Genomic DNA, 24541 nt, shown 5'->3' with positions numbered 1-24541 from the left:
TAGACCATGTAATGGGTACACATGCATGTGCTAGGTCCGTCATCTTTAACAATTCATTTTATTTTAGATGATGAAATTGAAATTGACTTGCATGACTTTCCTGCTCAAGTGGACATAAAGGATCAGAATCTAGACTTAAACTCACTTTTTTAAAGGTTATTTCTTTCTTTCTTTTCTTTCTTTCTGAGCAGGGGAGGGTCAGAAAGAGAGGGAGAGAGGGAATCTCAAGCAGGTTCCACACTGCCAATACAGAGCCAGATATGGAGCATGATCTCACAACCATGAGATCATGACTTGTGCCAAAATCAAGAGTTGAATGCTTAACTGACTGGACCACCCAGGCGCCCCTAAACTCACTTCTTATTCTAAGTCTGTGTTCTACTGTGTCATCATTATACTCAGAACAGTGAGAGCAGTTGAGGAAAATGTCACATGGAAAGGTAGCTGTAGTTTGAGAGAAACCATATGGATGGATTTCTCTTCTCATAGAATAGAAATCATAGGAATAACAAAACAAGACCTTCGATATCAGTGTTCTCAAAGTAATATTTAGATTGCTCCCTATTCTTTATTTATAGGATACAGGCTGTATATATCTGACCTTGTTGGCAGTGGAAATTCAGGAAGGTTGGGTTGCGTTAGTTGACTAAGATAACATGGTGGTAGACGTAGAGAATTATGAAATCAGGAATGCTTCACCCTCTTCTGACTAGAATTGACTATGAAGATTTGAGTAAATCCTTCTGTCTTTGAATCAGTTTCAATTTCTTTATCTATCACATGAGGATAGAATCAATGAATTTTAACTTTGCCCAATTCAAAATCTAAGCAGAGGGAGGCAAATGGCAACTAAATTAATTGACAAGATTAAAAATAAAGAGCTTTAAGGGTTTGGACCTTAAACGTTTTGATATTGGGATATATTATGGGTTATGCTGAGTCCCAGCCTGGATCCCAATTAAGGTTTGGTTTCCATCAGTGGTAATAGTGGCATCAGTGGGATGGGCAGATGCACACGCAGACAGTTCTCAGATGGGCAGTTTGAACGATTCCTAAGCAGATACTTCTAGTTTAAGGGCATCCCTGGTGATTTACTGAGCTGTGTATTCTATCAGTAGCTGAGTCACTTCTCTTATGTCCACTATCTATACTTCTCCATAGTCATGCCTTCCCAAGAGAAGCTGTTACTATGATATCCTGAACTAGAACAACTTGACCCCCAGGGGTCTGGCCTTTATTAATTGCCAAAGACCCCAATCTCAGAGTCTTAGGATAGAGCCTGGTGTTCTGGGGGAAGAGTTACTAAATCCTATCCACTTATTGGCTTGGATCTAGCTTCTGTCTCAACTTTCCTGCACAGAACTTCTGCCTCCATTCATCTGATGACTCCTCAATAATTGTATTCTGCAGGACCTAGTGCAGGCCGTATGTTTAAAAGGGAGAGTTATGATGCTCAGCGTCCCTCATCATCAGGGAAATACAAATCAACACCACACTGAGATACCACCTCACACCAGCCAGAGTAGCTAAAATGAACAAATCAGGAGACTATAGATACTGATGAGGATGTGGAGAAACGGGCACCCTCCTACACTGTTGGTGTGAATGTAAGCTGGTGCAACCCCTCTGGAAAACAGTATGGAGGTTCCTCAAAAAATTAATAGAACTCCCCTATGACCCAGGAGTAGCATGGCTAGGAATTTACCCAAGGGATACAGGAGTGCTGATGCATAGGAGTGCATGTACCCCAATGTTCATAGCAGCACTCTCAACAATAGCCAAAACGTGGAAAGAACCTAAGTGTCCATCAATGGATGAATGGATCAAGAAGATGTGGTTTATCTATACCATGGAATACTACATGGCAATGAGAAACAATGAAATCTGGCCTCTGTAGCAACATGGATGGACCTTGAGGGTGTTATGCTGAGCGAAATAAGTCAGGCAGAGAAGGACAGATACCATATGTTTGCACATATAGGAGGATTAGGAGGAAGTTAATGGAGGATGATGTGGAAGAAGAAGGGGAAAAATAGTGGGGGAGAGGGAGGGAGACAAACCATGAGAGACTCTTGAATGCTGAGAACAAACTGAGGGCTGATGGGTGTGGGAGAGAGGGGAAGGGGGATGATGGGCATGGGGGAGGGCACTTGTTGGGGATGAGCACTGGGTGTTATATGGAAACCAACTTGACAATAAACTATTTAAGGAAAAAAAATAAAAGGGAGAGTTACGGATCTTGTTTTGAACCCGCATATGCCTACCAAGTATCCCATTTCACTTTGTTGAAGCAATTCAACTACTTTGTCTTGCCCTTCTTGGCTTCATCCTCAGGATGCTGGGCATGAACCACCTGTTTTGTGTTCTTCTGAGATGGAGGGGTTTCCAGGACCATTATGGAATAGCATCATGTATGTACTGACCTGGGGCCTCACACATCTTTTTGAAACACCATCAATTCCATCCGTGCCTATGTTTGTCTCAGTCACAAGCCATATAGCTGGCACACCCAGGTTTTGTTTCCCTTATTTCTGGCTTCTGACCAGTCCCACTGGCTTCCAAGCAGGGCTTCATACCTGCCCAAATTCACTGGAGGAGTCCTCACTTTCGCAGACTATTTTAAAAAGAAGGATATGCCTCCATGCACCAAGTTACTAGGTATCTTTTGTGTGCCAGAAATTGGCAGGACTATGGCTCTCTCAAAGTGATACTCAAAAGAGCCTTGTATGCATCTCTTTTCAGTCTCATTTGGTTCTCAGGTGGGGACTTCCATCAGAGAAAGAATCTGTCACTGCCTTTCATGAATCATTAAGAAAGAAAAGTGAAAAGAGTTGAAAGGCTGGCCTACAATGACGGTAGGCTGTTACAAGCAGGGCAAGAGTCTTCTTTTTTGAAGTTTCACACCCCCAACTGCTGTTCAAATAATCAAAAAGGGATCCTCCCTGGAACTGATTTAATTCTCAGGAGGAATGAAAAGACATTTAAAGGGCAAGCCAATTTCATAAAATGACATTAAAAGGTTTTAAAATAGTGTTTTGCTTCTAAAGGGTGTTTGTAAATGTCAGAGGTAACATATTGATTACCATCCTGGCAGTTTCTGCTTAGGGATACCCAGCTGCCTTGGCTTAACTAATGCTATTGAATCATGCTCATGGTATGAATTAGCTCAACTACCTTACTTGTTTACCTAAACTTTCCCGATACACTGGGCTTTATCCACAAATGAACAAAAGGTATGGTCAGATCTGAGATGTTTATAATCTTTGTGCTGTTTGACTTCTCATGTAAATTGCACAGACATAAAATCTTGAGAATGGCTATAGAAGTTAATTGTCTACAAACCTCTGAGATATTATAGGCTCCCTTAAAACGTTGCAAGTTGGTTGCTTCATCTGAGGCTGTGATTGTGAATGTCTAAACAAACAAGAAAGCCACCTTGAAGGGCATAATCACATTTAAATCAAGGTGGAGTCATACCTCTCCCGTATTTCCTGGGCTCAAGCCTCCTTGATGAAAATATATCTGATACTTTTATTTGCTGATACTTACCGGCTGCTAGTGGTAGCCAAGAACATTGGGGAGAAAGTTAATATCTTCATCACCAACACAATATTGGACAAGTTCCTAAATCTTACTGAACTCACGTCCCCAGTTTGAAAACAATAAAGATAGATTCCATTAATCGCTCTGACTGCGAGGTCATAACTAAGGCTCTACGGAAATGAGAATAGTGTACATGAGTTCTCTGACTTATAATTTACAAATGCCTTGCAATACTTGGTGAGGCCAAAACTGATCAATTCCCTTCTGATTGTTAGGACCATCCAGAATCTAGACATGTGTTCATGGCATGTAGCCCAGCCAGGCAGGAGGGATGGGTTCTAAATCATGTGTGTCCACTTAGACTGGTAGACGCCAACTATAGCTGTAGCTGTGGCCTTGAGCCCACACCAAGACTGCCTTTGGCTAAATGTCAAAGACTGTCTAATTCATCAACAGAGCAAAACTATTAGTTAAATAATAGTTATGGTTTTGGTTTATTGTTTTAAGAGTTACATAGTGTACTAAGACCTTGCTTTTTTAGGAGGTGGGGATAGAAGCTTATTTTTTATTATAAAAGTGATAACATGTTCATGGTAAACAAATTATAATAGTACTGAAGTGACTAATGTGCACATGTAAATCCTTCCTATGACCTCCATTTCCTTCTCTGTGGGAAATCACTGTCGATGCATTCTGCATCGCTCCAGAAATTATCTATTGCAATGAGAATGATCAAAATTCACACTCTTCTCCACCTTTTCTTTTTTCCCATTAATATGTGTACAGATGGTCCCTGACCTATAATGGTTCCACTTAATGATTCTTTGACTTTAGGATGTCGTTAAAGTGATTATGAATTTGGTAGAAACAATATTGTGAATTTTGAATTTTTATCTTTCTCTGGGATGGCTGTATGTAGTATGATTCTCTCTGCAGATACAGGACAGTGGAAGCCATGTGATCACGTTATCACGAGGGTAAACACCCCATGCATAGAAAACCACTGTGTACTTACATGACCATTCTGTTCCTCACTTTTATATAGTAGTCAAGATATTGCATGAGATATTCAACACTTCAGTTTTTATGAAATAGATTTTATGTTAGATAATTTTGCCCAACTGTAGGTGAATGTAAGTGTCCTGTGCACATTTAAGGTAGGCCAGGCTAAGCTATGATGTTTGGAAGGTTAGATGTAGTAAATGCATTTTTGACTTAATAATGTTTTATTTCAGTTAACAATGGGTTTATCAGATGTAACCCCATTGAAAATCAAGGAAAATCTGTAGTGTGTGTGTGTGTGTGTGTGTGTGTGTGTGTGTGTGTGATTTCATGTATATCTACATACAGATCTGCTTTACATTTTAATGGCTACATATCACATGGATGTGACAGAATTTAACTACTACTTCCCTATTGAGGTACNTTCCACTTAATGATTCTTTGACTTTAGGATGTCGTTAAAGTGATTATGAATTTGGTAGAAACAATATTGTGAATTTTGAATTTTTATCTTTCTCTGGGATGGCTGTATGTAGTATGATTCTCTCTGCAGATACAGGACAGTGGAAGCCATGTGATCACGTTATCACGAGGGTAAACACCCCATGCATAGAAAACCACTGTGTACTTACATGACCATTCTGTTCCTCACTTTTATATAGTAGTCAAGATATTGCATGAGATATTCAACACTTCAGTTTTTATGAAATAGATTTTATGTTAGATAATTTTGCCCAACTGTAGGTGAATGTAAGTGTCCTGTGCACATTTAAGGTAGGCCAGGCTAAGCTATGATGTTTGGAAGGTTAGATGTAGTAAATGCATTTTTGACTTAATAATGTTTTTCAGTTAACAATGGGTTTATCAGATGTAACCCCATTGAAAATCAAGGAAAATCTGTAGTGTGTGTGTGTGTGTGTGTGTGTGTGTGTGTGTGTGTGATTTCATGTATATCTACATACAGATCTGCTTTACATTTTAATGGCTACATATCACATGGATGTGACAGAATTTAACTACTTCCCTATTGAGGTACATAAGGTTTTCCTTGAAGTATTATTTTTGTTACTAAAATACCCTATACATGATTTTTTTTTATGTTAGGTAAAAAATACACTTCCTTTTACTGTTAACTTTTTATTTAGAAATTTTTGAATGTACAGTAAAGTTAAAAATTTTAAGTTTATTTATTTACTTTGAGAGAGAAAGAGGAGAGAGTGCTAACAAGAGAGGGGCAGACAGAAGAAGAGAGAGAAAGAATCCCAAGAAGGCTCCACACTGCCAGTGCAAAGCCTGATGCAGACTCGAACTCACAAAGCAGGAGATCATGACCTAACCTGAAACCCAAGAGTCCAGTGCTTAACCCACTGAGCCACCGAAACACCCTGAATATATAGTAAAGTTTAAAGAAAAGTGTAATGAATCCCAAGATTTCCTTTATATAGAGTCACTAATGGTAAATACCTCACCACTTCTGTTTTCTCTTTCTCAGTATATATTTTGATATTTATACATACTGCAAGCCATAGTTGAACACATCATGACATTTCTCCCCGAAATATTTCACCATGTATCTTTAAGGAACTAGGCACTCCCCTATGTAGTCATATTATTGATATACCCAAGAGATTTTATTTTTTATTTATTNTATTGGGGTACATGTGCTCCTATGCCTCAACATTTCTGTATCCCTTACCCAAGAGATTTTAAATAAAGTTACCAATATTATAATATTACCTAGTAAATGGCCAATATTCATAATTTCCCATTTTTTCAAAGATGATTTTCTTAGATATTATGACTGTCCATATCTGATCCAGGCAAATGTCACCCATTGCATTTGATTGGCATGTTTCTTCATCCAGTCTCTTTTAAGATTTCATGTTGCTGCTGTTGTGACATTAACTCGTTTGAAATGTTTGGATCACTTTTCTTATAGAATCTTCTAGTCTGGACTTGTCTCTGTTCTCTCTGGTTAAATGTTTGTTGCAAGACTGTTGCATAGATGATATTGTGTTCTTCTTATTGTCTCCCATGGGGAGGCAATGGAATTTCAATGTGTTGGATTACTGGTGATACTCAGAGGACCACTCATTTAAGAATGTTCTCCACAGCTCCACAGCACAGTTGACCCTTGAACAACATGGGTTTGACCTGTACGTGTCCACTTACATGTGAAAATTTGTTAATAGTACCATCCTGTAAGTGCATTTTCTCTTAATGATTTTCTTAATAGCATTTTATTTTCTCTAGCTTACTTCATTATAGGAGTACAAAATATATGTTAATTTTACTGGTGAGGCTCCTGGTCAACAGCAGGCTATTAGCAGTTAAGTTTTGGAGGAGCCAAAGTTATCTGCAAATTTTTGACTGTGTGTGGGGGTCTGAACCCCTAACCCCTGTGTTGTGCAAGGGTCAACTGTAGTTGATAAAAACTGTAGTTTTTATCCTTTGTAATTGTTTAAGTCACTTGTGGGATTACTTTGAGACTGTGTGCCTCTTCTATTCTTCAAAAACTTTTACCTACTTATTTTGTTTTCTATTGATGATCACTGCCCACATTAGTAATCAGATTCCACAGCAAAATGGTGATTTCATAATTCTATTATTTCTTCTTTAGTATCACTCATAGGTCCTGTCAATTCTGTCAGACAAATGTGTTAGAATTCATCACTACGCTCAAATTGTACTAAAGTTGCCAGGGGAAACGGTGCCTATGTCTTCTATTTTTTATTTTATTTTTCTTGCTTTCCAGACGATGTCCCAGGATTACCTTACACTTTCCCAGTCCTAGACCTGAAGTCATTTACTTCTCCAAGGAAGCCTGGATCCCCTTACAATGGAATTGTTTGTAGGAACCAAGATTCAGGTCTCGTAAGTGAATTACACAGACATAGCGTTGAATGAAAGAAAGCAAAACAGAGAGTATGTATGGTATGACTGTGTTTGTATGAGGTTCATGAACAGAACTAATCTGTGGAGAGAGGTCAGGACAGTGGCTTTCTTAATGAGGATGAGAGGTCATGAGGGAGCCACCTAGAGGGAGGGATTTGGGTTGCCTCTAATGTTCAGTTCTTGGGTTGACTGGTATCTATAACTGGTAGGAGTGTGTACAATCTGTGGAACATTCACCCTTCCGATTTGTGCATGTTTCTGTGTATATGTGATACCACTGAAACGAAGCTAGTGAAGTCTAAGAGAGCTCCGAAAATTCCGTAGAAGTTGCTGAGTCTTAAAAAACTCTTGTTCCTACACTGGGGGAAAATGCACATGGGTAAATGTAAGGAGGCCGGTTGTTAACTAGGGACATTCTGGACCCGAATTTATGTGACAACAGCCAAAGGCTGTCAGCTTATTTTTATCACAGGCAGGCAGGCCATTTGTGTATAAGAAAAGTACCTCCTTGAATAATCATCACATTTCCTTGTTTTCCAAATGTGCAGCTTTCACTCTAACAGGGAAGGTGATGACAATAGTCTCTTCTGTTGTCACTTTAGTGGTTTTATTGTCGACATTCTAAAATTAGAGGTGGATGAGTTGCTGGAGCTTGGGGTTTATTGAATTCTCTCACTTTGTTTATTTCAGCAATAACATTGCTGTGGGTCCTGAGCACTTTCTAATTTTCCTTGCAATGCCCCCAGCAAAACAGCATGGGAACATTTTTTACTGCCTGCAAAGAAACCACAGAGGCTTGGAGTCAGACAGTTATGGGTTCAAATTCCACATCTTTAATTTTGTCACATGATGTTTAGCAATAATAACATTTTGGTTAATGGTTGCTTTACTGGTATCTGGATAAAACTATCTCTTTTCAAGACTGATGTGAGTTTAAAAATAATATTATGTTGTAGCATTCCTGGTCATGGCCCCCTCTCTACCTTGATGGTGTGATTTGGGAGAGTAAGAAAATGAGAGGGTTTAAAAAAATCCTGTAAAGGCAAGCTGTCAATTCCTGGATGTCTTTTTGGGTGTGTGCCTTTCATCACCCCCATTATATTTATAATCTAGATGAAGATGCATTCCCAAGGTCTTGGGCATACAAATTTACCAGTATCCAAATTATTATTCAATCATTTAGTCATTTCACTCAACCCACAGACCAGGCACTGTGTTGGGCACTTTTTATAAAAGTAAATTCTATGTCCAAGGAGGGCCCCAAGCTCAAAACCCCAAGATGAAAAGTTGCGTGCTCTACTGACTGAGCCAGCAAGGCACTTTGACACATGCTATTTTACGGAGATTTCTACCACCAACTGTGGAACTTCATCAGCAGTTTTCGAGTGAAAAAAAAAAATAGCATGAAACCAAAGATTAGTGATCATTTTGAGAATGATCAAGACAAGTCTTTAAGTTCCCCTGAGTTTGGCTCAGCTTCACATAGGTTTCTTCCTGACTATGTGTAATGGAACTCAAGGGGCACAACCAAAGTGACACGCAAGGAGACAGATGTCTCCAGGTGGAATTAGTACAGGAAGCCTTTATTCGGTGTACTAGGGGGTGGGGGCAAAGTGCTTGCATGAGCACTTTGGTTCCATGGCAAATGCCCAGCACACTAGCATGCCAGCGCATACAGCAGATGTTCAAAACATGGCGGAAAACTCGGCCAGCCCATTAGAGGAGATCTTAGTATTGTAATGAGCTAAAGGTAACTTCTTGACAACTCAGAGGGCTTCCGTTCAGGATCTCAGCTCCAATCAGGCTCATACTACCTCTCATAAGGGGCCAGATACACCTAGCAAGGGGCTATCGTGTGAAACACCTAGCTGAACATCTCTTTTCTTATACAAAATAAAACATGAGAACAAAATATGAGAACATAGGGAATTTTCCCTTTTTGGGTAATGGTGCCTGGTTGTAAGCAGCCCATCGGTTGGTCAGCGCCTATGGCTATTTAGAGGTGGGTGCCTTAATGAGCCTGTTGCGTATAGCTTGGTTTTCTCTGCAGGCTCTTCTGCTTTGCTCAAGTTCCCAGCGCATAAGCCTGTTGGCTAAAAGTGGCCCCTACCCACTTTTGCCTTTTGTGTTATGATTTGTGGGTGTTGCTATTCCCTACCTGGGCATGTGTCCTTTGATATTTGTATTTCCCCCACTGCACTGCAGAGTTATCTTTTGCTAAGTCAGGTGAGTATGTCTATGGTCTGGTTCTGCCCTCCATTTTGTTCTTTGCAGCTTAGTGCTTAACAATATGCTGAAACCTTTTGATCTCTATTATTGGTACTTTATAATAAATAAGACCTGATATCTGGTATAGTGTAAGTGTTCTAAATTCGTCTCTCCAGGGGTGCCTGGGGGCCTCAGTCTGTTGAGCATCCAACTTCGGCTCAGGTCATGATCTCAGGGCTTGTGGGTTTGAGCCCTCCATGGGGCTCTGTGCTGACAGCTCAGAGCCTGGAGCCTGCTTTGGATTCTGTCCCCTTCTCTCTCTGCCCCTCCCCTGTTCACATTCTGTCTCTCTCTCTCTGTCGAAAATAAATAAACATTTAAAAAATTTTTAAATTTGTCTCTCCACTCAAGATTGTCTTGGCCATTCTTGGTCCTTTGCATTTCTATACAACTTTTAGAATCAGTATGTAAATTTATGCAAGCCCACATATATGCTAGGATTGCATGGAATCTATAGGCCAGTTTAGTGTTTTTATATCTTTAAATATTTTACTTCCTTATCCATGAACATGGTGTAGCTCTCCATTTAAAAAAAAGATGTTTAATTTATTGTAAAAGTGCTTTTAATTTTTTATATAGAGACATTGAATATACTTTGCCGATTGAGTCATAGGTATTTGATGTTTTGGTGCCACTGAAAAGAGTATTCTATTGCTGGTTATATAAATACACACTTTATGTTGATTTTGGAAAACAATGCCATTGCTAAATGTACTTCCATATTTTCCTATTTATCCATATATATTTAGACTATCTATTTACCTATATATTTAAAATGTTCTATGTATATAACCATGTTCTATGAAAACGACAGTTTTATTCTTTTTAATTTATTCACACACCCACATGTATCTATATAACATGTGAATGTATAAATATACATGTTTTGTTTTATATACTGACTACAGGACCTCTAATACAATATTGAAAAGGATGGCATTTTTGTCTCATCCTGGATCAGAAGGAAATCTTTAGAGATTTTACCATTAAGATATATATCTATATATTTTCTAAGGTATCTTTTAACATATTAAGGAAGTCCCTTCTCTTTCATTGCTAGTCTGCTAAGAGGTTTAAATAAGGATTTTAATAAGAACTACGTTTGAGTCAAGGTTTTTAAAAAAAATTTTTTTTAACATTTATTCATTTATGAGAGACAGAGAGCACAGGCAGAGAGAGGGAGACACAGAGCTCGAAGCAGGCTCCAGGCTCTGAACTGTCAGTACAGAGCCTGACACGGGGCTTGAATCCACGAACGCACGAGCCGTGACAGCACGACCTGAGCTGAAGTCGGACGCTTAAGCGACTGAGATACTCAGGTGTCCAAAGTCAGGTTTAATTCTTAGTAAAGGCTGGTCTCTTTCAGTTTGCTTTTCCTCTTTTGCCATAGGATATTAAATACTGTGACTAAAGCCTGGGTAACATAGAAAGCCTGCTCCTTCCTACCATACTTGAACTCCATTTGTTACATCCTCAGTATTTTGAGACTGATGAAAACTGTACTTATGTGCATCATATCTCAGTCACTTAGCTGGGCTTCCCAGATTAGTAGATCTGGTCACTCTGCTGGGAACACTTATTGGGGCATATTATTGTCACATTTATACTTCTTTGAATACTGGACAGTGGTGGCTGCCTAGCTTGATGGGTGTCATGGGTTAACAACACAAATACCCTAAGTCTAATCTCAAATTTCATAAAAACAAATGGTACATTCATGAAGAAATTGGCCTACCAGAATCACCTGCTATTAAGAGTTGGAACAGACCTGTCAGGAGGCAAGAATTCCCATCCCCTCATCGGTCCTTCTAGCTGGACTAAGAATCAGATGGACATGATACAGATTGACAGGTGAAAATCGAATGTACTAGTGTACACACAGGGAACCCACACAGACACAGAAATTCCAAAGACAGACAGGCAAAATAGGGCATATACATCATCTTGAAGTAAGGAGAAGGGGACAGGGGTCTCAGACTTCGGAGGAAAGAAATGCACTTCATGGGGTATTAAGAAGAGGAACGGGGGCACCTGGGTGGCTCAGTCGGTTAAGCGGCCAACTTTGGCTCAGGTCATGAGTTCAAGTCCCCTGTTGGGCTCTGGGCTGATGGCTCAGAGCCTGTAGCCTGCATCGGATTCTGTGTCTCCCTTTCTCTCTACCCTCCTCTGCTCATGCTCTGTCTCTCTGCCTCTCAAAAATAAATAAAATGTTAAAAAAAATTTAAAAAAAAAGAAGGGGAACAGCTGTTTGGTAATCAGATGTTCGTTCTGCCACATAGATGGGTCACTCAGATAGCATTTGTCTTTGCTAATAACTTTTATTCTGGAAAAAGAATCCCAGTTTAGATTTTTCTTTGTAGGTAAGAGAGGGGCCAAAGTTTCTGTTGTGCCCATAGGGTCTCAGTTTTCTTCAGCTCAGAGTACTCTTTATGCTGAAATGCCCCTTTCCACGGTTTCTACGGTTGCCTTGAAGGGCCTAATCTAGGCTGCTCCCTGGACTTGGTAGCTTTTGAAGCTCGTTCTATTCCTGGGTGTCCTACTGCTGTTTGCTGCCAGAGCCTTTGTTTCTCTCTGTAGCGGAGGGGTTGGCCTGCCTCATCTCAGCAAGGGGTTGATAGTTTCCTTGGACAGGCTCCCCAGCAACAGCCCTGTCAGGTGTTGCAACAGCCTCTGACTGCGGCAGCGTCTGCCACCTTGCTCCATCACGTCTGTCTTCTGGTAACATCACCGTGATCCTCACCGTGGTGACACCCCCCGGCTATGGCCATGCCGCTGGCTGCTCTATCCAGGGTATCATAGGAACTTCTCAGGCCTCCAAACCACGTGGAAGACAGAGGAAGTTCAGCTTTCTTTTTGAAGGTCTACTTCATCCATTTCTTATTTTTTATTTTCTACTTAGTGCTATTTGAAGTCTATCTCAGAAATCTTTGTCTACCTCAGGATTAAGAAGACAGGCGATGAAGAGGATGTGGTGGAATATAAAAATAAATAGATCAGTGAGGGGTGCGTGAGTAGCTCGGTTGAACTTCTGACTCTTAATTTCGGCTCAGGTGATGATCTCATGATTTATGGGAGGGCCCCCACTTCAAGCTGCACATTGACAGCACAGAAGCTGCTTGGGATTCTCTCTCTCTCTCTGTCCCTTCCTTGCTTGTATATGCACTCATGTGCTCTCTCTCTTTCAAAATAAATAGATATTTAAAAATAGCTTAGTAAATAGAAACCTCCTGGTGGAAATGGAAGCCACAACTAGAACCGTAGCTCTGCTGGAAGGAAGGTGGAAATTAAGTCAATGACAAGGATGGGCAGAAAAAGTACACTCCTAGTGGGATGCTGGCAAGGGGAAACTACGGAGCTTAGAAGATAGGAAAGCCCAGCACGTGTTAGAAGAGACCAGAAACCTTGCTTCTTTTCTGTAATCAGTCTAAATAGAGTTTTTATATTTTCTTCTGATGTATTGAAGGTGGATGACATTGCATTTATATTTGTTTATACCTCCAGCAGACACTATGGTGCTATAATATAACATTGTGCCATTTATATATAAAGAGGCAGGGCATCTGGGTGGCTCAGCCAGTTAAGTGTCTGACTCTTGCTTTCGGTTCAGGTCATGATCTCATAGTTGTGAGATGGAGCCCTGCACTGGGCTCTGTGCTGACAGCACAGGGCCTGCTTGGGATTCTCTCTCCTGCTCTCTCTGCCCCTCCCCACTTGCATGCAGTCTTCCTCTCTCTCTCTCTCTCAAAATAAATAAACATATATATAATTTAATCCACTCATGCCAGAAATATTGCCCACTTATTGACCACTTTGTGTATGCTACTTCTGTGGGATGCAAAGATGAGTAAGATGTTGTTTCCTCAAGAAGTTTCAGCCCTGTACCATAGCTGAACAACTGTCAAATACTATGCTAAGATCTATGATAGACCCTTTCACAGCCTTTTATAGCAGATTTCTGAAAGAAGGTGTGAGTTTCAGGGGTCACACGTGTCACATGACAACAAATGCGAATCATGGAGATTCTAAATTTTATACCTAAAATTAGTCAAGACAGATGCTGGGAAGTGTATCATATAATAACTCTTTGGGGCAGGATATGGTATGTGGTGTATATATACATGAATATACTCATATATATATCCATATATAAATATATATAAGCCATATATAGCATATATCTATATATAACACACGTATATAATATATAATATATATCAATTTGTAGCAAATAAGCACAGAGAACAAATATCCCAAGCCTTTGGAAAATGTTGAGTCAGTGAGGGCATGATGAATACAGTGCAGGATGTTTTGTTTCTGTGTATATATATTAAAATCAGGTTGAGAATGAAATCTGTTTCCTCCTCTCTAGCAGTGTGACAACAGAATTTCCCTGTAGTTCAGAAATATTTAGAAAGAACAATAAGACAGAATTTGATTCCCAGGTGCTTGCTTAGGAAGCACCCGCCCCGTTAAGCACTGTTCTCATGCCATTGTGCAGATCCCCAGTGGGCCAGAAGAGAAACTTCTTAATTAGGTTTCAATGGTCCTTGTTTGCCAAGGTGCATTGTTCGGGGAGAGCTGGTGAGGGATTGGCTGAGCGTTTTGCTCCAGTTTCTTGCCTCTTCTCTGTAGTATTCTGCTGAGATGTGATTCTCTCATGTAACTTTGCAGTTTCCTCTGACAACAGGTTAAGTTAGTCTGCCCCTGTCATACACAGAACCTGATGGATGTCAAGGGATGAGACCAAATTAATTCAACAGGTGGCAGAGAACCCGAGGGGAGGAGAAGCCTGCTCCGCATGGATATGCTAATATAGATTTCAGTGCATGATTATCATTCTGCAGTTCAGGAATAATTGGATTTGCATATCCCCAATGTTTAAGAATTGATTTCCTAAATGAGGAAATCTGGGGCCTAATGACCATGTGCCCACGCTTCGCTGCACATTATTTCAGGATCCAATGGAATCTGCAGAGAGTAAATTACTCAGTCCCCTTGGATAGATGGAGTTTTCATGTTATCTTAGGAAAACTGTGGGCATTTTTTTCTCCTAATCGAATGGAATCATTCCCTCTTCTAAACATAGGATCAGAAGTGCCTTGGAGGCTGCTGGGAGGGTAAATAATTAGCTATCCTACTGCCTAGAGAAATAGCTTACAGGTTTTTAGAGACTCTGCACAAATGGGCTGGGATATTATGCAAAATTAGTTTTGGTTAGATTCTAATTTATCTAACTTAATATAATTATTGAAAAAAGCAAACTGTGGACAGTTAGGAGTAAGGAATCAAGAGCCTGCACACAGGAGATTGGGCATGAATGTTCTACTAAAGAGATAATGATAATTCGATATGACTAGATTTACTGCTGCCTCTTAACACTGCACATGCAAGGTTTGCCCCTTATCTATCCCTCTGGGACTTCAGTCATGTCTTCATTATTCAGAAAACCTTATCTTTGTCAGGATCAAAGCCCTGTAAGTAAAGGTAAATAATTGTGTAGGCTCACCATACGTAAATAGCGTTTCCACATATGGCTGAATTTGGTAAGGANGCCTCAAGCAGAAACTAACAAAACCAGAACTCTGAAGCAAGACTTTATTCTGTAGAAGACATCGTTGGAGGGGCAGAAGTTCTTAGAGGGATATTCACAACCAGGCCAGGTCTTCCCCAAGCCTGGGTCAGCAGCCTCCAACAGCAATTTAAGGAAACACGATAAGGCATATCATGTAAGGACAGTTAGATCCATTTGGTGTCTTTCATGACTTTTAAACTTATTAGGGAAGTTGAGTCATAGGCCTCTGTATTGTAGGAGCCGTGAGAAGTAGGTTTTAAATGGACTGGAGATGAGAAAGGCAATGGAACATTTGATTAAGTCATAAGTTAACAGAAAGTGGCCCTTGAGACCGGCTCACTGGAAAGTAGCTCAGGTTGGGTGGATGGTTAATAGGGTTCCATAATTAATGTTTCCATGGGGGTTCCGTCCCATTAGCACCAACATCTGTCTTCTCTCTTATGAAGCACAGAAAGTTGTGTCATTTGGCTGACAGGCTGTATTCAGTAGACCTGTGTGGCATATTCCTTATCAAGGAGGTCAAACTGCTGGTTAAGAGCTGATCAGGTTGCCAGGCACAGACCCTACTGAAGAACTAAGGGCATTCACATTAGAAAAGGCAGGAAGGGGTAGAGGGCCTGAATCAACACTCAGGTCCCAAAATTCCTTCTGCAAAGGAGGAAATTAAAGAGCTGAGATTTTCAACAGCTCACAGAAGTCATATAAAATGGTGTAAATTTAAACATGTCTAGGGAGGCAAAAGTCCAGAAAACTGTGTAAGATTTAGATTTAGAGTCTGAATCCAACTCTATCACAGTCTAAGGCCTGGCCTTTCCCATTTTAATTCACTGCTTTTACTAAAATGGGGAAGGGCTTACCAGACAAAGCTCCACTTTGATCACCGAGAGCTTTCAGAACGGGTGAACCTCTTTGGAGGCAAACAAGCATCCTAGAGTAGCCTGTGTTCCTGCAAAGTCTTCCTTAGACCTAGATTGTTATAAAGGAGCACATTCTCATCGTTCAACTCCTGCAACAGACATTTACAGCTACAGTCGAACACGAGAGGAAGCAAAGTCTAAGTGACTTGCCAGAGTCTGCATCACGCACCTAGTTTACAATGAAGACGTGTCAAGTATTATATAAGGTCTCAGCATATTTTTGTTTTCAAATTCGGGCAGAGCACCTCACTGACAATTTTAATCTTAATGGCCAAAATAATACCTCTCGCTCAGAGGTGAGGAAAGTAACTAGTCCAAAGTCAAATGTCTTGTCCCATGGGAATCCTTTTACTCTAAACTCCAGATTCTATTCATTAATTCGTTAAGATGAGACTCTTTATATTATTAGTCACGGACTGACAGCCACCCTGTAAATTGGTCAGCTCGCTCTCTGAACACTGGAGCAGTGCATTGTAAAAGTGTATGACCACAGTGCCTCACCCCTGTCGGCAGCCATGTCCTTGGCAACAGGACTTTGCAGTCCCTCCCCTCAAAGCGTGAAACCGATGTTTCTTCTTCTTTGGTCTGAACTGACAATGTGACTTGCTTTGACCAATATAATGCAGCAAAATGATGCTGGGGCAGTTGCTAACCTAAGCCTCAAGAGGCTTTGCATGCTGGCGATAGCTTTCTTGTTGCCATGTGAACGAGTCTGAAATAGTCCGCTGAAAAGTTCCCAAAGCATCCCATTGAGGGTATCCTAGGGCAGCTAGTTACCAGTCTGTCTGGCAGCTGATTGCAAGTCCATCACAGCCCAACTAAGACCAGAAGAACCATCCAGATAAACCCAGCCCAAACCGCTGACCTGCAGAAGTGTGAGCTAAAGACACGTATATATTTTTAAACCATTAAATTTTGGGATGGTTTACTATGCCTCGGGAGTTAACTGATTCAGCAGGGTGCTACCAATTGCCTCCAGGCTTTGTTGATACATCTGTAAACGATTCCTTTCCCATCTTTCACTTCATACGCTGAAGGATTTTTATTCTTTTAGAGATACCTATCCATTAAAACTCCATCATACTTCACACGTGTTCAAACTGTATCACTGAACACAAGTTGGAGCAGGGGAGTGCCCAAGATTTGAGTCTCTTTTTATTTGTTTGTTTATTTATTTATTTATGCATCCATCCATCCATCCATCATTTATTGACAGCCTGTTCAGCTAAAGTTTAAGTAGAGAGTACTTCCTCTATTTTGATTTGCCATACACATCAAGGTGCAACAGCAAATTGATTCTTTGAAAGCAGAGGGGTCATGAAAGAAAACATGCCTCAAGTGTCACAGAATTATGTGTTTGGAAGTGATATTATATGCTGTGCTGATTTTCCCTGAAGACAGACAGAGGATAGATAGAAGGAGAGAAGATAGGTAGGTAGGTAGGTAGATAGATAGAGGTAGATAAGAAAGGAAGGAAGGAAGGAAGGAAGGAAGGAAGAAAGAAAGAANAGAGAGAGAGAGAGAGAGAAAGGAAGGAAGGAAGAAAGGAAGGAAGAAAGGGAGGAAGAAAGAAGGAAGAAAGAAAGAAAGAAATAGGGCACCTGGGTGACTCAATCGGTTGAGTGTCCAATTTCAGCTCAGGTCATGATCTCACAGCCTGTGGGTTTGAGTCCTACAATGGGCTCTGTGCTGACAGCTCAGAGCCTGGAGCCTGCTTCGGATTCTGTGTCTCCCTCTCTCTCTGCCCCTCCCCTGCTTCCTCTCAATCTCTCTCTCTCTCTGTTTCAAAAAGAAAGAAAGAGAGGGAGAGAGAGAGAGAGGAAGAAAGAAAGAAAGAAAGGAAGGAAGGAAGGAAGGAAGGAAGGAAGGAAGAAAAGAAAGAGAGAAATGATAGATAAACAGATAATAAGATAGTTGGATAGATATAAGCAGTGTAACTTCAGGTGTGGTAGATTACATTTTAGAATCATGTAGCTGTACACTGTACAGCCATTGGCATTCTGATTATACTGAAATAATTTAGATTTTTATCAAACAGCAAGTCACAGTGAACAGGTGATGTGATAAAAAGCCTGAGCAGTGTATTTCTATTTTTCATTTGTTTCTCTAAAAGTGGACAGTAAAATCAATGAAAGCAAGTGACTATATCCTTTGCTTAATAATGCTTCTAGCATTAAGTATGCCTGGCTTGGGTAAGAACATTCACAGACGAAGGCAAATTTCCTATGAGGTCATTTGAAAAAACAGAATATCCGATTTGGCTTTATTTATTATTAATTGACTTAGCTGTTTATTTATTCATGCACTTATTAAATACATATTTACTGTGCACCTCCATTGTCTACTAAGTACTGAGAAAACAAAGAGAAGTAAGATATAGTGCCTAATAGAAAGGCATTTTCTATTTTCTAGGATCCATTGCTCTATATGGAAAGTACAATAAGAAAGAACAAAATATTATATGGGCAAGGGGTTAGTTTGGCTTGTGGAAAACCACGACACAAATATAATATAATATTAGATNTAAAAAAAAAAAAAAAAAAGACAACAAAAAACAACCCCAACCCCCCACCATATGTTTATCTTTAGTTTAGAATATAAGCTTTCTCCTCAAGATCAGTACCCTGAACTTACAAGGTGTTATTTCCCAGATGGCATTGTGACTGACCTTCCAGCAGGTCACATTGTATGAGGCAACCTGTTTCTGGAAGATAGGGTCCATTAAATAAAATTAAATCTCATGGACATCAAGTTTTTATTTTTGTTTTATTCTTTTCACTATATTTTTTGATTGGAGGCATCTTCCTGCATGATACCATATTAACCTCGTAAGACTTCTGAATGGTGCTGCCAGAACATATTTACCAGGCAAAGACAATTTAAGGCCGATATGCATTTTATTTAGAATGAGAACAAATTACTGGCTCTTCTGTGATCGAAAGGATCCCATGTAATCACCTGGCCACCAGGAGACCAGCTGAACTTCTCAGGGTACAGTACCAAAGTTGGGGCTCTCAGATAGTTACTACTGTTAGTGAAATAGAATAAATCAGACCCTGAACAAAGGTGGTATCCAGTTGAGCTGGGAAGGAATGATCATCTTTTTTTTTTTTTTTTGCCTTTGTAAAGTCACCTTCTCTGCAACTGTGGCCACATTTTTTGACCCTCACTGGGTAACTTGGGCCAACTGATAGAACTTGGTTAACTGAAAGTCTCGAATAGGCCTCTTACTAGTGAAGCTCCTCTTATGTGATGGAATCCTGAGGCCCATTTACAAAGTTGACTTACAAGTGGCCCATTAGCATATATCTTCCTCAATTCTTTCTGTTGACAATTTTCTGACCTTGTTCTTTCCAAGGACATGACCCTGCACACGTAGGTCTGGGTGGATCATTACTTTTGCATCTTTCTCCTTCTAGTCCAGGTGAACAATTTGTTGTAACCCTTAAACTTCTGCCTACTTCGTCTACTTCCCTTTCCTTGACTCTTTCCCACTCAGTCCACCTCTGGACATGGGTATGATGCTAGAGCTGTCCACTTTCCTCTGGTGCTAGCTTGTCATGCAGAACTTTCCACTGATTACTATTTTGCCCCTCTTCTTGACTTCTTGACTACTAAGTCAAGTAGTGATAGAAGAGCTTCTCAGTCTAAGTACCAAGATATTTTAGGCTGGATGGCCCTTTGTTGTGAAGGAACTGTTTCTTTGCATTTTAGGATGTTTAGCAGCATCCCAGGCCTGTACCCCCAGGACACCCATCATATACCTTCCCCCAATTGGTGACAGCCGGAAGTGTCTCCAGACATTGCCAGAGGTTCTTGGGAGAGGGAGTCAAGGTTACCTCCAGTTGGTAATCACCACAGTGGGGTGATAATCCATAATTTTTGGCTAGGGCAGTCTTGTTTCAGACCTGTTGTCCTGGCCTACTTTTTAGCTCAAAAATGTTCTGGTTTATATGATAAATTATAGTTGCTCTAATCATAAGAGACTCCCCATGAGATCAAAAGTGTGGGTTGATAGAGGGGCGGTTGTGTGCCAAGAGGAGACATGCTGTGTGTGTGAGCCATCTGCTCCTGCAACTTCTGTCATGCTTTGGGAACTGTCTCAGTCCAGCGCCATATACACTTTCTCCATTTGCTAAAGGAGTGCTGCTGTGTGTCTCTGACTTCATGGCTTGGAGTTTCTAGGCAATACGCAGTCCATGATGTAAATCTCAGTTTGAATGGGCACATGGATAAGCATCACCCCTAGGATAAGAAGAGGCAAGAGTGTTTTCCAAAGGAATAGTTACTTTGTAAAGAAGGCACACGATTTTTAATCCATAAAATCCTAAGAAATGCACTCTTCCCATCAGGGCTGTCACAGGCTTCAGACAGCATCTCTATCCACCACAGATTTCAAGCATAGTGGAATCAGCAGAGTCGTGAATGCCAAGTGGCAGAGCTGCTTGCCTTACAACCTGGCCAACTGGATAGTTTCCTTTTGCTCTTCCTCTTACCCACCCAAAGCTGAAATGTTTATAATAACCGGACAAACAGATTGGAAAAGCACAACCAAATATGGTCTATGCTGCCTGCAAAATCCCCCAAAGATTTCATTGCTTCTTTCTCAGTAACCAGGGATGCAAGATTCAGGAATCTTTCACCTAAGACAGTATATGCCAACATGCCCCAAATCACTGGATCCCCAGAAATTAAAAGCATTTTGTAATTCTCTATTTGTAAGGGATTCTTCTCCTCACCCCTGTCACACAAGGATTTCCAAGACATTTGCTGTAATTGCTACTTTTAGCTCTCTACTCTCAGTAACATGATGAACCAGCATGATATATTCTGGGATGGTGAGAAGATCAAGGTCCTGGCAAATTAAATTGTGAAACAGATATAGAACACTGAAATAAGGCTAAGTCTGAAGGGGAGAGTTGATTAGCTCTTTCTGCTAGAAAAAAAAGGAATGGATTCTGGTGTCTCTTATTTTGGGGATAAGGAGAAATAATTGATTAGATTCATAGCAGGATACTGGTCCCTGTAGATTATGATTTCCTTTAGTAAGCAGACCATATCTAGAAAATCGACTGTAAATGGAGTCATTACCTAATTAAACATAGGACCACTAATTGTCATCCTCAAGGACTCATCCATCTTCTGTACTAGCCAAATTGGCAAGTTAAATGGCAAGGTGAGAAGAATCAACACTATAAATCTCCCAAGTCTTGAATGGTGGCACATATTTCTGTGATTACCTCAGGGACAGCATTATATTTTTGGCTTAGCATTTGGTATAGAAAAGGAGTTTTAGAAACTTTCATTCACCTTCCTACCAAAATAAACACATTCCATGGGTCGTATCACAATTATGATTATGCTGGTTGCTGAAGATATCTAGTCTAAAATACACCTGGGAACCAAGAAAATACACATGGTAGAGATGAAGAACCAGCTGGGGCGTCCATGAGATAGACTCACGCCACAGTCTATTCCATACTTGACCTCTATAAAGCCCTCATTATTTCCTATGACATTCTAGGTCCCTAGGGATCAGCTTTGATTTAAATTGAACTTCCAACAACCTCTCAATGTCTGGGTAAATCTCTTCACTCAATGGCCACTTACCCTGGTTAATGGCCTCAAGGCCCTTTGGGGAAGGCTGTGAGAAAGATTCATGGTGAGTACCTGTATGTTATTGCAGAATCTTCCCTCAAGGATACCCTGCTTTTTCTCAGTTCAAAGACACTTGCATCTGGGAAGTAACTCAAGTGTAAAGGGGTCCTATCATGATGGCTCTGGTGTTGCCTTTGTTAGGATTTGAAGGTTATAAATCTCAAGCCTAACCTTTGTGGGGTACCCATTCTTTCCTGTCAAATAGAACACCATTATTAATTAGCAATAACCATATATCTCTGTGGGTCAGACCATGGTGATCATCATGTCACCCTACGGCTGTTTCTTTTAGCCTTGTACACCTTTTGCCCTCAGACAGTTACACCTTGTTAAATGGTTATGCCAGTCTGGCATCCTCCAGCCCTACTGAAGGTCAAGTGGTCAATTTCAAAGTCAGCATCCTTACCAATCGACTCAAAGAATATTCAGTAGCAATGCTGTTTTTCTTCTCTCTAGTTTCTCCAGTATTTGACAAAGGGAGTTTCTTCTGGTCTCTTCTGCAGGATTTTGTAGGATGCATTTAGGAGTGAGGGGACAGTTTACATAAAATAAACTTAACTCTAAAACTCCTATCTCCCAAGTCTTTCTGATGATTAAATGTTAATTTTATCAAAGCTATGCGTATAAAAATGTAAAATCCAAATAGTATGAAAAGGCTTATGACAAAGATGAAGTGTTCTGTGTTTCACTCTCCTTATTCTTTATTCCTTCTCTTTTTTGGGGTCGAATCACCTTTTCAGGCTGGTGAAGCAGGACTGGAAAGGAAGTATTGGAGGCAGAGAAGCACTTCCATCCTCATACAGGAATTGTCTGTTCAGGGAGCCGTGGGTCACCACTGCTGGAAGCACACAGAAGTTATGGTCACACACCGACCCCATGCAGTGCTGAGTTCTGCTGGCAAGGTCAAAGGTGTTCTTGCCATTTGACTTCCACCATATACAGCAGTGCCTGATCTCTAACTGTTCATGAATCTACCCTAGAGACTCAGATTCACAGGTGAGAGCACCAGGCAGGCCACATTTAGGATATGTGTCTACATTTTATGTTCTAGAGAGTGGCGATCTGGAACTCACACCAGGGATGGACAGACTCTGTTTTCAACTTGTTTTGAGATTCTAGCTGGGAAGGAATAACAGTGGATATTGACAGTAAAAAAAGTAACTAAGCACCTTTCCTTTTTTTCCCCGTTTGCCCTCTGGCTAGGTACAAACGTGAAGACAAATTCATTAGATGTGAAGGCCATGAGTGAATCTCTCTTCCTCCAGCTGATGCCTTAGTGGGAGCCCTGAGAAGATAGGAAGTCTTTACTCCTGCAACCCTCTTCCTGCTGCAATCTGAGTTTTAGGAGGGTGGGTTTCAGCTGGTACTCGGCGACAGTTAACAAACATATTTCCAGCCTGGAAGAACTCGACACTAACTTGGACCTCCAGAGGAAATGGTTTTCCTTTTAGTTATCCTCACCTTCCAGAGAAAGGTCAGGCCAGATCGGGGTCCACAGCCATGAACTGTCTGGATGGGGATTTGAAGACATTATTGACCATAAATCACCTTGCTGTCACCAAATAATGTACACATTTTTCTTGCAGCTATACTCAGGAAGGCAAGTAGTGTATTGGCTTTGTCTCCTGGCTCTTATTATACCCACCACTGAGGCATAGAAAGAAACAGAAACAGACTTAGAGAATCTAAGGGCAGTTTGGCTTTAAACATTTTTTATTTTCTAATTGAATTAGAGTAAAAACAGTAGTTAAAAAAATACCCTGGGCTGTTGTCATGAAAATCACAATAACAGATTCACCAGAAATAGCTGATTTTTCTGTGGTTTCCAAGGATACAGCCACAATTAGAGTTGTCATCCGCCAATCAATCCCCCTCCCTCCAGGGGACATTAAAAGGAAACTGTGGAAAAGGAAGGGCCAGAGGGAAAGTTTTTCTTGCTAAATAAAGGTTAGAAGAAATGGAGAAGAGTTCTGAAGTGACTTGTGGATTGTTTTCAGATCAGGGTTAGGAAAATGGCTAAAACTATTCTGGCCCCTCAGAAGTGGTTTAACTAAAAACAAGACCTCAGGGGCTCTGTTTCTGTTTTCAAGAGCCAAGTGTCTCACATTCAGGTCTTTCGTCCATTTTGAGTTTATTTTTGTGTATGGTGTGAGAAAATGATCTGAGATACCACCTCATGCTGGTCAGAGTCACTAAAATGAACAAATCAGGAGACTATAGATGCTGGCAAGATTGTGGAGAAACAGGCACCCTCCTACACTGTTGGTGAGAATGTAAATGGGTGCAGTCCCTCTGGAAAACAGTGTGGAGGTTCCTCAAAAACTGAACAATACAACTCCCCTAGGACCCAGCAAGAGCACTGCTAGGAATTTACCCAAGGGACACAGGAGTGCTGATGCACAGGGGCACGTGTACCCCAATGTTCATAGCAGCGCTCTCAGCAACAGCCAAAACATGGAAACNAGGGCTGGCGGGAGTAGGGGAGAGGGGAAGGGGGTGATGGGCATGGGGGAGGGCACCTGTGGGGATGAGCACTGGTGTTATATGGAAACCAACTTGACAATAAACTATTTAAGAAAAAAAAAAAAAGAGCCAAGTGGCCCTCTAACTCATGGGACCGTATAACCCGTATCCTCCTCTGCCTGATTTTAGCTTGTATCTATCAAATGCTTTGCCAATAGTCACT

General features: G+C 40.7%; 1 long non-coding RNA gene across 1 annotated transcript; it reads left to right on the top strand.

The window, feature by feature from the left end:
* Positions 1-7305: 7305 nt before the first annotated feature.
* LOC144223675 (uncharacterized) lies at positions 7306-24311 on the top strand. The gene is made up of 3 exons (XR_013332774.1): positions 7306-7419; positions 22596-22851; positions 23059-24311. It is a non-coding gene; the product is annotated as an uncharacterized LOC144223675 (long non-coding RNA).
* Positions 24312-24541: the final 230 nt, after the last annotated feature.

The sequence above is a fragment of the Crocuta crocuta genome, unplaced genomic scaffold, assembly GCF_008692635.1.
Source record: "Crocuta crocuta isolate KB4526 unplaced genomic scaffold, BGI_CrCroc_1.0 scaffold70, whole genome shotgun sequence".
NCBI classification, from domain to species: domain Eukaryota; kingdom Metazoa; phylum Chordata; class Mammalia; order Carnivora; family Hyaenidae; genus Crocuta; species Crocuta crocuta.
This window is presented reverse-complemented; position numbering and strand designations above follow the sequence as displayed.